This window comes from Ailuropoda melanoleuca, chromosome 1, assembly GCF_002007445.2.
Source record: "Ailuropoda melanoleuca isolate Jingjing chromosome 1, ASM200744v2, whole genome shotgun sequence".
In the NCBI taxonomy this organism is placed as follows: Eukaryota; Metazoa; Chordata; class Mammalia; order Carnivora; family Ursidae; genus Ailuropoda; species Ailuropoda melanoleuca.
Window position 1 is genome coordinate 10,942,948 of NC_048218.1, and position 12,772 is coordinate 10,955,719.

Below are 12,772 nucleotides of genomic sequence, written 5' to 3' on the forward strand. Positions count from 1 at the left end.
ATCTCTACATCCAATGTGGAGCTCAAACTCATGACCCCGAGATCAAGAGTCGCACACTCTTCCAACTGAACCAGCCAGATGGTCCTGGAGCTGATAGTTTAATTAACATTTTTAAATTAATTTGTAAGAAACAATCCAAATGACCATCAGCTAATGAATCGATAAAGAAAATGTGGTCTTCCCATACAATAGAGTGTTACTATCACTGAAGGAAATGAAGCACTGATACATACAACATGGATGAACCTTGAAACATGCGAAGTGAAAGAATCCAGTCACATATGACCACATCTATAATTCCTTTGATATGGAAGGTCCAGAAGAAGCAAATCTGTACAGACACAGACTAAATTAGTAGTTGCCCAGGGCCATGGGGATAGATGTACTTTGAGGGTGATGACTAAAGGATACAGGGTTTCTGTTAGGTAAGGAGAATGTTCTAGAATTGATTGTGGAGATGGTTGCATGACCCCATGGACATATTTAAAGCCACTCAACTGTACACTTTAAATGGATAAACTGTGTGGCATATGAATTATATCCCCGTAAAACCGTTTTCCAAAACAAAAGCTACAACTCCTAACATCACTGTAAAAACATTAATTCAGGGGCGCCTGGGTGGCTCAGTTGTTTAGCGTCTGCCTTCAACTCAGGTCACGATCCCAGGGTCCTGGGACCCATTGAGCCCTGCTGCAGGCTCCCTGCTCAGCAGGAAGCCTGCTTCTCCCTCATCCACCCCCCCTGCTTGTGTTCCCTCTCTCACTGTGTCTCTCTCTGTCAAATAAATAAAAGCTTTAAAAAAAATTAATTCATAGTTTTGGGGTTTTTTTAAGATTTTATTTATTTGCGAGAGAGAGCACTAGTAGGGAAGGGGCAAAGGAAGAGGGAAAAGCAGGCTCCCCACTGAGCAGGGAGCCTGACAGGAGGCTCCATCCCAGGACCCTGGGATCATGAGCTGAGTCAAAGGCAGACACTTAACCAACTGAGCCACTCAGGTGCCCCTAATTCATAGTTTATTAAATACATCACAATTACATTTAATCTGATGTTATAAAATACATCACACATTTAAAATACTTCACATTCAGGGGATGTCTGGCTGGCTCATTCAGTCAGTGGAGCATGTGACTCTTTGATCTCAGCGTCGATTTCAAGCCCCCACATTGGGCGTGGAGCCTACTTTAAAAAAATAAATAAAAATTTAAAATAAAAAATGCTTCACATTTAGAATATGACGTCACTTAAATGAACATAGATAGAACTTCCATGCTTTGTGACAGAAATCATATTAAAGTTTGTCTATCTGAACCACAATCCTAATCCTCAATCCTCCATCTGTTAACCTGGTAATTCTCGTGGGTGAATTTAGTACAAATGCTAACTCCTGAGCCCCACCTATATTCTAAGCATTGTGATAAAAGCATGAAGATTTAAATATTCCCAATTTCATTTTTTAAAAAAGGTTCACACATTGAAGTATTTGTGGGCACTCAGAATCAAACAGCATTTTAAATTTTTCTGCACCACTACTCCAAACTTACAGGAAGAAAATGTTTTGTTATAGCAATACCACTCAATCCCTTGACTGCTTCAGTTATGTGCAAAAACAAAACAAGATCTATCACCAAAAATCATTTTAAATTTAATATTCAGCTGACAAATCTATTAGGTCGTCCTTCACTTTTGTTGAAAGCCAAGTATTGAAAACCTTCCAGATTTATAAAGGATTTATTTTGCTTTCTCAGCTTCCACAGCAAATCAGCCTTTTCAGGTGTGCCTTTGTTTGGTACCCTGAGGGTGGTCACAGCACCCTAGTAAGATTCAGGATGTGTACAAGGTGTGCCTTTCTTTTGCAAAATGAGGGAATACTGTTCAGAGGGAAGTGGGACTGCTCTGAACCTTCAAGGATTGTGACTGACCGCCCGGATACCACTCCTAGCTCATTAGCTCAGAGACGGAGCTTAGGCTCTGGAACTTAGTGGGTAGGAGAGTGTAGACAATTTAGGTAATTAGAGTGCACAACTCACAGAGCTCCGCAACACTAGCATACTTGGCAATCGAGTGAGAGAAAGGCCTTCAAAGCAGCCTGAAAATGAACCAGCAGTGCCGTTGGGGGCCCAGGAGAGAGGGATGCCGCCGAAGCTAGGGGAAGGGTGTCTCAAGGAACAGGGAATGAGCTTCTAGCTCCTTTCTCCTAGAGGCCAAGTTAGAAATTGCTACCGCTGCCCCATCACTCACCTTTCAGCAAGCCAGAAAGCCCAGCATCTTACACCCATTCCCTTGCCGGGAGGCTCTGGGGCCCCAGGCGTGCTAGCCAGAATGCAAAACATCCCCGATAGCCCTGAAGGAGGCAAGGAGGAGGCAGTGTGCGCCCGGAGCGAGATCTGCAGGACAGGTGCGTCCAGCCAGAGGAAACTGAGGACACTAAAGCCTCCACTTTGCTTTTAGAGTTTTCATCTGGGAAGCCACAGTTTGGATAATACAAATTCCTGGAGTCCACTGAACAAACGTATGAGGATCACACAACCTGGGTATCAGTCTGCTCAGGCTGCTGTAACAAAATACCACAGACTGGGGCTTACCCAGAAATTACTCTTTTTTTTTTTATTTTTTAAAGATTTTATTTATTCATTTGAGACAGAGAGGTACAGAAAGAGCATGTGCAGGGGGAGCGGCAGAGGGAGAGGGAGAAGCAGACCCCCACTGAGCTGGGAGCCAGACGTGGGGCTCGATCCCAGGACCCTGGGATCATGACCTGAGCTGAAGGCAGACACCTAACCATCTGAGCCACCCAGGTGCCCCCCAGAAATTACTCTTTCATGGTTCTGGAGGCTGGACGTTCAAGATCAATGTTTCTAAGGCCACTTTCTCACTGCGTCCTCACCTAGCCTTTCCTTTGTGTGCACATGCATTCCCAGTGTCCCTTTGTGTGTCCAGATTGCCTCCTCTCATAAGGACACCAGTCAGATTGGATTAGGGGGCACCCCAGTGGCCTGATGTTGACCTAATCGCTCCTTTAAAGGCCCAATTTCTTATTTCCTACATTCTGAGGTACTGGGGGGTTAGGAAGTTCAACATACAAATTTGGGAGAGGAAAAAACAATTGAGCCCCTAACAGCTATTATCTGCTCCCAAAATTTGTGCCAGCTTTCAGGGTACAAATTTTGGGAGGAGATAATAGTGTCTCTGAGACACTGAGAGCCATGAACGCAGTGGCATCTCCTGGCCGCTAGAACAGCCAGTCTGACCGCCATCCCAGCTTGGCTGTTGCTAGAGATCATGTTGAATAAGTGAGAGTAAACACTGGGGGGGGGTCTCTGTAAATATTATTTTCTTCAAAAGAATGCTGGGATTTTTCTACATCGATATATATTGTTAAGTGAAAAGGGTAAAGGAATGTATGTAGGTATACTGTGCTTCCATTTATATATTAAAGGGGAATGGGAGTAAAAGGGCATTCTTTTTTTTTTTTCTTTCTTTTTTTGAAAGGTAGAGAAGTGGGGAGAGTTAGGGAGGGAGGGGACAGGGCAGGGGCAGAGAGAGACTCTCGAGCAGACTCCCCGCCAAGCACAGAGTCCGATGTGGGGCTTGATCTCACAACCCCAAGATCACGACCTGAGCCAAAATCAAGAGTCAGATAGTTGGGGCGCCTGGGTGGCACAGTGGTTGAGCGTCTGCCTTCAGCTCAGGGCGTGATCCCGGCGTTGTGGGATCGAGCCCCACGTCAGGCTCCTCCGCTGTGAGGCTGCTTCTCCCTCTCCCACCCCCTGCTTGTGTTCCCTCTCTCGCTGGCTGTCTCTATCTCTGTCAAATAAATAAAATCTTAAAAAAAAAAAAAAAAGAGTCAGATACTTAACCAAATGCACCACCCAGGTGCCCCAAGGGCATTCTTTTTTTTTTTTTTTTAAGATTTTATTCATTTACTTGAGAGAGAGTGAATGAGCGTGAGTTGGGGGGAGGGGCTTAAGGAGAGAGCAGCAGACTCTCTCTGAGCAGGAAGCCCAAAATGGGGCTCGATCCCAGGACTCTGGGACCATGACCTGAGCTGAAGGCAGACACCTACCAGACTGGGCCATCCAGTGACGCCCCCGCAAGGGCATTCTTATGTGTTGATTATCTCTGCAAGGACAGCAGCTGCTACCATTGCCTCAACAAAAGGAGGGGAACAGGGATGAGAAGGGAGATTTTTCAGGTATATTTTGCTTTTTAAAACTAATACTCAATTTATTAAAGTTACACATTCAAAACTCAGCTTACATATCTTTTATTTCTTTAAATTTTATTTACTTTAAGTAACCTCTACGCCCAACATGGGGCTCGAACTCACCACCCCAAGATCGGGAGCCACATGCTCCTCTGACTGAGCCAGCCAGGCAATCCTATTTCTTAGTAAACATTAACCATTATTGTTAAGGGGACTTTGGTTAATAGTTGACTCCATTGACACATGAAAACACTTGAGGCTGAGTTTTAAGTTTTCTGTGTTTGTTTTCTTTCACAATACTTTTATCATCTGACTTAAGAATTCTCTGAGCATTACTTTGATACCTTGAAAACTTATAAGTTGATGGCTAAAATTCTCTTAGATATGCTGATAATATATGTAAATTTAGGAAGATTTCAATTTTTAAAAAAGATTTTATTTATTTGAGAGAGAGAAGGAGACAGTACGAGCAGGGTGAGGGGCTTTCCACTGAACAGGGAGCCCGATGTGGGGCTTGATGCGGGGCTTGATCCCAGGACTCCAGGATCATGACCTGAGCCGAAGGCAGATGCTTAACCAACAGAGTCACCCAGGTGCCCCAGGAAGATTTCAATTTTAAATCAAAGTCTAAATCACTTGGTTACACATTTTCAATTTTAATTTATGACTGCCGTAAGATTTTATTACATATGAATTTCTAAATATTAAACTATACAAAATACCGAATGTAATTTCTTAAAAATATTAACACTTCTAATTTTTCATTGAGATAGAATTCATAGTATAAAATTCAACTGTTGAAATACAATTCAGTGATTTCTACAAAATTAACAAGGTTGTACAACAATAACCACTACCTGATTCCAGAACATTTTCATGACTCCAAAAGGAGAACCCTGTCTACCTGCGTTCACTCATCTTTAGTATCTGGCTTCTTTCACGTAGCATGTTTTCAAGGTCCACCCATGTTGTAATGTGTATCAGTACTTTATACATTTTTATGATGGAGTAATACTCAGTTGTATGCATATGGTGCACTTTGTTTTTTGTTTATCCATTCTTCAGTTGATGGACACATGGGTTATATCTACTTTTGGCCATCATAAATAATGCTATGAATAGTTGTATACATGTTTTTGTGTGGAAGTGTATTTCCAGTTCCCTTCCGTATATGTCCCAGAGGAGACATGCTGAGTCACGTGACAACACCATGTTTAACTTTTTGAGTAATTGCAGTTTTCTTTTTCTTTTTTTTTTTTAAGATTTTATTTATTTATTTGTCAGAGAGGGAGGGGAGAGAGAGAGACAGAGAACAAGCACAAGCAGGGGAGTGGCAGGCAGAGAGAGAAGCAGGCGCCCCACGTAGCAAGGAGCCACATGCGGCACTCAATCCCAGGACCCTGGGATCATGACCTGAGCCGAAGGCAGACACTTCACCCACTGAGCCACCCAGGCACCCCTGCAAACTGTTTTCTACGGGGGTTGTTCCATTTTACCTTCTCACCAACAATATGTGAGGGTTTTGGTTTCTCCTCACCGACACCTGCTATGGTCTGTCATTCTGATTGCTAAGCCACTGTGTTATCAAGGATGTGGAGTAACAGGTATTCCCAGATAGGCTGGAGTGCAAATTGATTCATCCTTTTCCAAATATAATTTAGCAAAATTTGTTTATTCAGAAAATACACTGGCCCCCTTTCCACAGCTGTACCTAGAGATTGGGCTCGTTCTCTTTCCAGGCTGCAGAGCGAGGGATGTTTCATGATTTATGCTTCCAATCTTCTGTAGTTATTTGATCCCGCCCCTTAAATTATTTTAAATTTTTGTTTGTTATTATAGTGATTCAAAGGAAAATCTTAGTCTCCCTCTCTTAAGATTGTCAGAGGTAATCAAGATCCTAAAGTTTGTGTGAAACATTTTTATGTTAAGCATGGCCTTTTATTTTTATTTTTTTTTTTTTAAAGATTTTATTTATTTATTTGACAGAGATAGAGACAGCCAGCGAGAGAGAGAACACAAGCAGAGGGAGGTGGGAAAGGGAGAAGCAGGCTCATAGCAGAGGAGCCTGATGTGGGGCTCGATCCCATAACGCCAGGATCACGCCCTGAGCCAAAGGCAGACGCTTAACCGCTGTGCCACCCAGGTGCCCCAAGCATGGCCTTTTAAATGGACAATTTATTGATTAAGAACATTCTGTCATTGCTACTTATGTATTTTTATTGTTAATGGTTTGGAGTAAAAGATCTTATTTTTCTTACTTAGCAGGATTTTACTTCTGGACCTAGAGAAGAGAAAGGAATTGTTTTGTAGTTTAACTCTTTGATAAGCCACGTGGCATCAGGAATGAGACAGACACCACCATCTCCCCAACACACACACATGCTTGCAAGGCACCCAGTTGAAGATAAGAAGTGATCCTTGAAAGGCTGGGTGAAGTGGCAAACTTCAGTGCTTCAGTGCTTCCTGCATGAAGTGCTGAAACTTGGAGTGCGTTTTAGAGAAGAGAAGGCAGGGAGAAGGAAGGAGATGAGAGGTGTAAGGTACCTGACTGGGCCTGGGAACAGAACAGGTATGTGCTGGCAACTTTTAGGAAGTTTTCCTTGGTGGCTTTGAATGGAACCCTCCCTTCTGTGTCCTCTAAAAAATCTTCAATGAAATGTCCATTTTTATTTTGTTTATTTATTTATATTTTTAAAAGATCTTATTTATTTGACAGAGAGAGAGCAAGAGAGCACAAGCAGGGGGAGCAGCAGAGGGAGAGGGAGAAGCAGAGTCCCTGCCAAGCAGGGAGCCAGATATGGGGCTCCATCCCAGGACCCCGGGATCATGACGTGAGCCAAAGGCAGACACTTAACCAACTGAGCCACCCAGGTGCCCCTGAAATGTCCATTTTTCACTGATTACTTTATAAAATGAAGAAAAGAGCCCAGGCCTGCCTAGGGCGGAATGACACAGGAATGAGGCTCCGAAGAGTGTGGCTGGGAAATGATTTCTTGTTCTTAGCACTTTTGTCAGCTGATGATTTGGACACAAATAATACATTTAAAAATCTACTAACTGACTTAACAAAGGTCTGGTACTTCTAACTACATTCTGAAACAAATTCCTTTCGGAACTGAGGTGGTTATTTTAGAAAGCCACATGCCAAACCAGTATGCAAACACTCTAGCACTTTCTTTCCCTTTTGCAGCATGTCATCATGTTTGCCCTCCGGATAGGGAGGCTTATAGGAAAAATCTTGCACTAACTGTGCAGATTAAATCTGCAGATTTAGACTGGCAGAAAAATCTGCCACAAACTGTGTGGCCTTGGGTAACTGTGACCACCAAAATGTTCCCACCATTTTGTGTTCTCATGAGGTGGATTCCAGCTTCTCCACATCCTGGCCATCGCTTGTTATTTTGTTTGGTTTTGTCTGATAGCAGCCATCCTAAAAGGTGCTCTCTCACTGTGGTTTTGATTTGCATTTCCCTAATGATTGGTGGTGCTGAGCTTCTCCGCATATGCTTGTTGGCCATTTGTGTATCTACTTTGGAGAGAGGTCTTTTCAAGTCCTTTTGGCCTATTTTTAATCCACTGAATTTTTATTTTTTATTTTTAAAGATTTTATTTATTTATTTGACAGNGACAGAGATAGAGACAGCCAGCGAGAGAGGGAACACAAGCAGGGGGAGTGGGAGAGGAAGAAGCAGGCTCACAGCAGAGGAGCCTGATGTGGGGCTTGATCCCAGGACTCCGGGATCACGCCCTGAGCCGAAGGCAGATGCTTAACGACTGAACCACCCAGGCGCCCCATAATCCACTGAATTTTTAAAACTATTTTTATAGTTTTATATAGTTGGAATCATATATGGAGCCTTTTCAGATTGGTTTCTTTCACTTAGCAATATGCATTTCAGGTTCTTCCTTGTCTTTTCAAGGCTTGATAGCTCTATTACTTTTTATCACTGAATAATATTTTATTGTATGTATGAACCACAGTTTATCTATTTCATTTACTGAAGGACATCTTGGTTCCTTCCAATTTTTGGCAATTATGAATAAATTTTTAAAAAATTACAAAGTGCCTAAACAGAACAGTTGCAAGAATACAAGAACCTTCCAAATAATCTTTACCCAAATTTTCCAATTAGCATTTCACTCCATCTGGTTTATTGTTTGCTCTCTTTCTCCCTTGCTCTGTACATGCATTTATTTCTAAATCATTGCAGAGTAATTTGCAGACGACATATCCCTTTCTCCATAAATATTTCAACATGTATTTCCTAAGAACAAAGACAGAAACACTCACTCACTGTAGATATCTCCCAGAGTAGATAATTAAACCTTGCTGTCAAGAACAGAAATTATGTGATTCTTGTTGGTTTGTTTTTTTTAAGATTTTATTTATTTATTCAACAGAGATAGAGGCAGCCAGCGAGAGAGGGAACACAAGCAGGGGGAGTGGGAGAGGAAGAAGCAGGCTCATAGCGGAAGAGCCTGATATGGGGCTCGATCCCATAATGCCGGGATCACGCCCTGAGCCGAAGGCAGACGCTTAACCACTGTGCCACCCAGGCGCCCCAGAAATTATGTGATTCTTTAATTTCATTTAATACAAGAAATGTTATTTATTTAAGCAGGAAGGGCACCTTCAAAAGGAGTTTGGGCAACAAACTGCATTTATATACTCATTTCCTGGCTCTTCTATTCAGAATAGCATGGACCGAATGATCTAGTATCACCTCACTAGAGCTGAGGTGTCTCTGGATGACGAGCCCTAAGACAAAAAGGGCATTTCGGGGGCATTCCTAGAGAGTGGGCTTTTTGAGCGGAAGCCACCTCACATCTCATTACAAAGCTGTTTTGGAATTCCATTTGCCTTAAAACCTATTCTCTCTATAAAGCATCTTGGATGATTCTCTAGCAAATAGTGTTAATGTGACAGTTTTAATGTGTTTAGAGTTTTGTTGCTCAAATCTTTGACAACTGGTTAAGCAGTGAAAGGAGGAAAACCCTCCATATACTGGTCTTTTTTTTTTTTTTTTAAGATTTTATTTATTTGAGAGAGAGAGCAGGGTGAGAGGTAGAGGGGGAAGCAGGCTCTCCACTGAGCAAAGGGCCCAACTCAGGCCTTGATCCCAGGACTCTGGGATCATGACCTGAGCCGAAGGCAGACACCCAACTGATTGAGCCACCCAGGGGTCCCCATATACTTACTGGTCTTTTTAACTTATCACAACATCTAGACTGACTATAGTTAACAATTTTGTACTGTATACTTGAAATTTGCTAAAGGAGTAGATCTTATGTGTTTTTACAGAAAAAGAAAGAGAAAAAGAAAGAAAGAAAGAAAGAAAGAAAGAAAGAAAGAAAGAAAGAAAGAAAGAAAGAAAAACCATGTGAGGTGATGGATATGTTAATTAGCTTGATAACTAGTTTGTGATTATTTCACAATATATACATATATCAAATTATCAAACTGTACACCTAAAATATATAAAATTTTTATTTTTCAATTAGACCTCAATAAAGCTGGACACAAATTCTGAAGGGTGAGAAAAGCAGAGAGTAGCCATGCTGTAAAGCAGTGATTTCAATAAACATGGTGAATAAATGTAATATGGGTTAGAAACAATTCAAATCTCGGTTCCCAGACTGATAGTGTGCTTTTGTTTTCCCCTCAGTGGCCTGCAATTAGCAGGAGGTATAGACATTAGTCACAATTTCAAGTAACAGAAAGTGCTCTGGATCAGTCAAATTCAGGCTCAAGTGACAATTATAAATCATCAAATTAATTCCATGCCAAAAATGAAAATCAAACATCATGGGTGGGAGAGGGCAGTTTACCACTGGTCAAGTCCCACAGACCCTGTGTGTAGCCCACACAGGAAGGTTTGATAACTGGTTTACCTAGCTGGGAAGAGAGAAAAGGAGAAAATATCCAAATGAATGTGAATCTTCTCTTTTCCATGGCACCTTTCCCTAATCCCCCCTAGACTTTAGAGTATTGTTGTGGTATGTAAATTAACCCACTGCTTCTTTAAAAGCTGACACTCTACATCAAACTCTTTTTAAGATTTTATTTATTTATTTGAGAGAGAGAGAGAGAGACACACAGCACCAGTGGGAGGGGGGCAGGGGAGAGGCAGAAGGAGAGGCAGGCAGAGAATGCAACTCGGGGCTTGATCCCAGGACCCCAGGATCATGACCTGAGCGGAAGGCAGACTCTTAACCGACTGAGCCACCAAGGTGCCCAGCATCAAACTCTTTCTTCAGCAAATAGTTTAAAAATGAATGAAGATGGCACCCAGAGGGGCGCCTGGCTGGCTCAGTCGGTAGAGCATGCAACTCTTCATCTCAGGGTCGTGAGTTCAAGCCTCACACTGGGCGTGAGGCCTACTTAAAATAAAAAAAAATAAAAAATAAAAAATAATTTTAAAAAGATGCCACCCAGAAAGGAAAGCATATTCACGGTGGTTCTAGGAACTGTAGCACAATACGTGGTTTTAGGACGCAGACTGAACCATAAGTCAAGCTTCAGGAAGTGTGATTTTTGGTTACTATGGTAACTTATTGGCAATAAATCAACTTCTTTGCAGTTATCACAGAACCAGCAAAAAAAAGAGAAGAAAAAAAAGACATGATTAAACAGAGCTCTTGGAGCTCCTGGCTGGCTCAGTCGCTGGAGCCTGCAGCTCTTGATCTCAGGGGAGGGAGCTCAAGCCCCACACTGGGTGTAGCGATTACTTAAAAATAAAATCTCAAAAATTAAGAAAAAAAAGGAAAGAGTACATATAGAGAGAGAAGGGGAAAGCAAATGTGGCAACTCTTGGTAGATGAACCAATACCCAGAAACTGGCTACCTCCACATTTCTTATACATGAGAAAAATAATTCCCTGAATCAGTTAGTTTGCATTTTGCAGCTGCAAATGTTCTTAATGGATTATTCAGCCAACTCCAATTCACCTTCTACAAGTACAGAAGCACACTATAAAACTGACACTCTGAAAGAGGGAAATGGACTTAACTGTTCTAGTAACTTACAAAACGCACTTAACTACATGGCGATAAAGTAGAGTAACTTCGGAAGTCAAACAAAAAAATGAGATTTGTGGTAAGTGCTTTGTAAAATACGAAGTGCTATACAAGTATGAATAGTTTTTAAAACTGTGTTTATGCTTTTCCCCACTTTTATGCTGTGTTTAAGATGTTGGCCAGAAAAGTTAACACTGCAGAAACACTATTTTGTTTCACACAGAACTCTTTATGTTCATTGTTTGCTATTAAGGAAATCCCTCTGCATCAGTATTTAAGTCTTTCTCTGTGCAACTACAAAGGAGGTAGCAAATTGTTACATTGTCTATAATTCAGAAGCTTAGAAAGCAGTACCTATTTCTGGCTCCTTTTAGGAGACATAGTTATAATAAAATACATTGCTTAATGCTCCAGGTATTGTGCGAAGTGGCTTACATACTTTGTGTAACTCTCACAAAATTCGGTGCGTTTGATACAATTATTATTTCATCATATGTCAAATGAGGAAAATAACTACACTTATCTCATAGGGCTGTTCTAAGGGTTAAAAGAGACTATACACAGGGGCGCCTAGGTGGCTCAGTCATTAAGCATCTGTCTTTGGCTCAGGGCCTAATCCCAGGGTCCTGCCATTGAGCGTCCCATCCGGCTCCTCAGCGGGGAGCCTGCTTCTTCCTCTCCCGCTCCCAATGCTTGTGTTCTCTCTCTCGCTGGCTGTCTCGCTCTGTCAAATAAATAAAATCTTTAAAAAAGAGAANGGGAGCCTGCTTCTTCCTCTCCCGCTCCCAATGCTTGTGTTCTCTCTCTCGCTGGCTGTCTCGCTCTGTCAAGTAAATAAATAAAATCTTTAAAAAAGAGAAAGAGACTATACATAAAGCACTTAGCACAGTAGCTGGCAAAAAGTAAATGCTAAATATACATTTACCATTTATTGGTATGGTAGCCTTATTTTACTGGTAAACAGACACAGAGAAAAGCAATTTTCTGCCTTTTTCTATTTTTTTTTTTTAATACCTCCCGTTCAGGAGGGGGAAAAAGGAAATTCCCAGGACAGTGGCTGAGCTTCAAAGCCAGGAGACCCCTGTTTTTATCTGAAGCTCGACTGTCCTCACCCCCTTCCTACAAACGCCTGGCTAAGCGAGCTGCTCAATGAGTACTTGCTGAATTAACCAAAGACTAGGTTTCTAGCCTGGGTTAGCTAGATCTTTCTGGGTTGGGTAGAACTTTCACGTCTCTGGCTGGTGCCCCATCTGCAGACCCGGAAGAGGCCGTTCAGGTCCTGTTCGGGGAAACGACTTCGTCGTCCCTTCTCAAAAGCAAGTCACCGAGGGCCGTCGCCGCCGAACCACTGTGACTTCAAAGGTCCCAACCTACACTCACCACTCTCTGCAATGGACTCTCCCCGCCCTGGTTCAGGCCACCGCCGCATTTCCACCGCCCCCGCCTCCTTCCGGGAAGGCCCTGGCGCTCCGCACTTCCTCGCGAACTACACCTCCCACAATCCCAATCGGCCGGACCACCCCCGCCCCCCCCCCCCGCTGGAGGTGGGA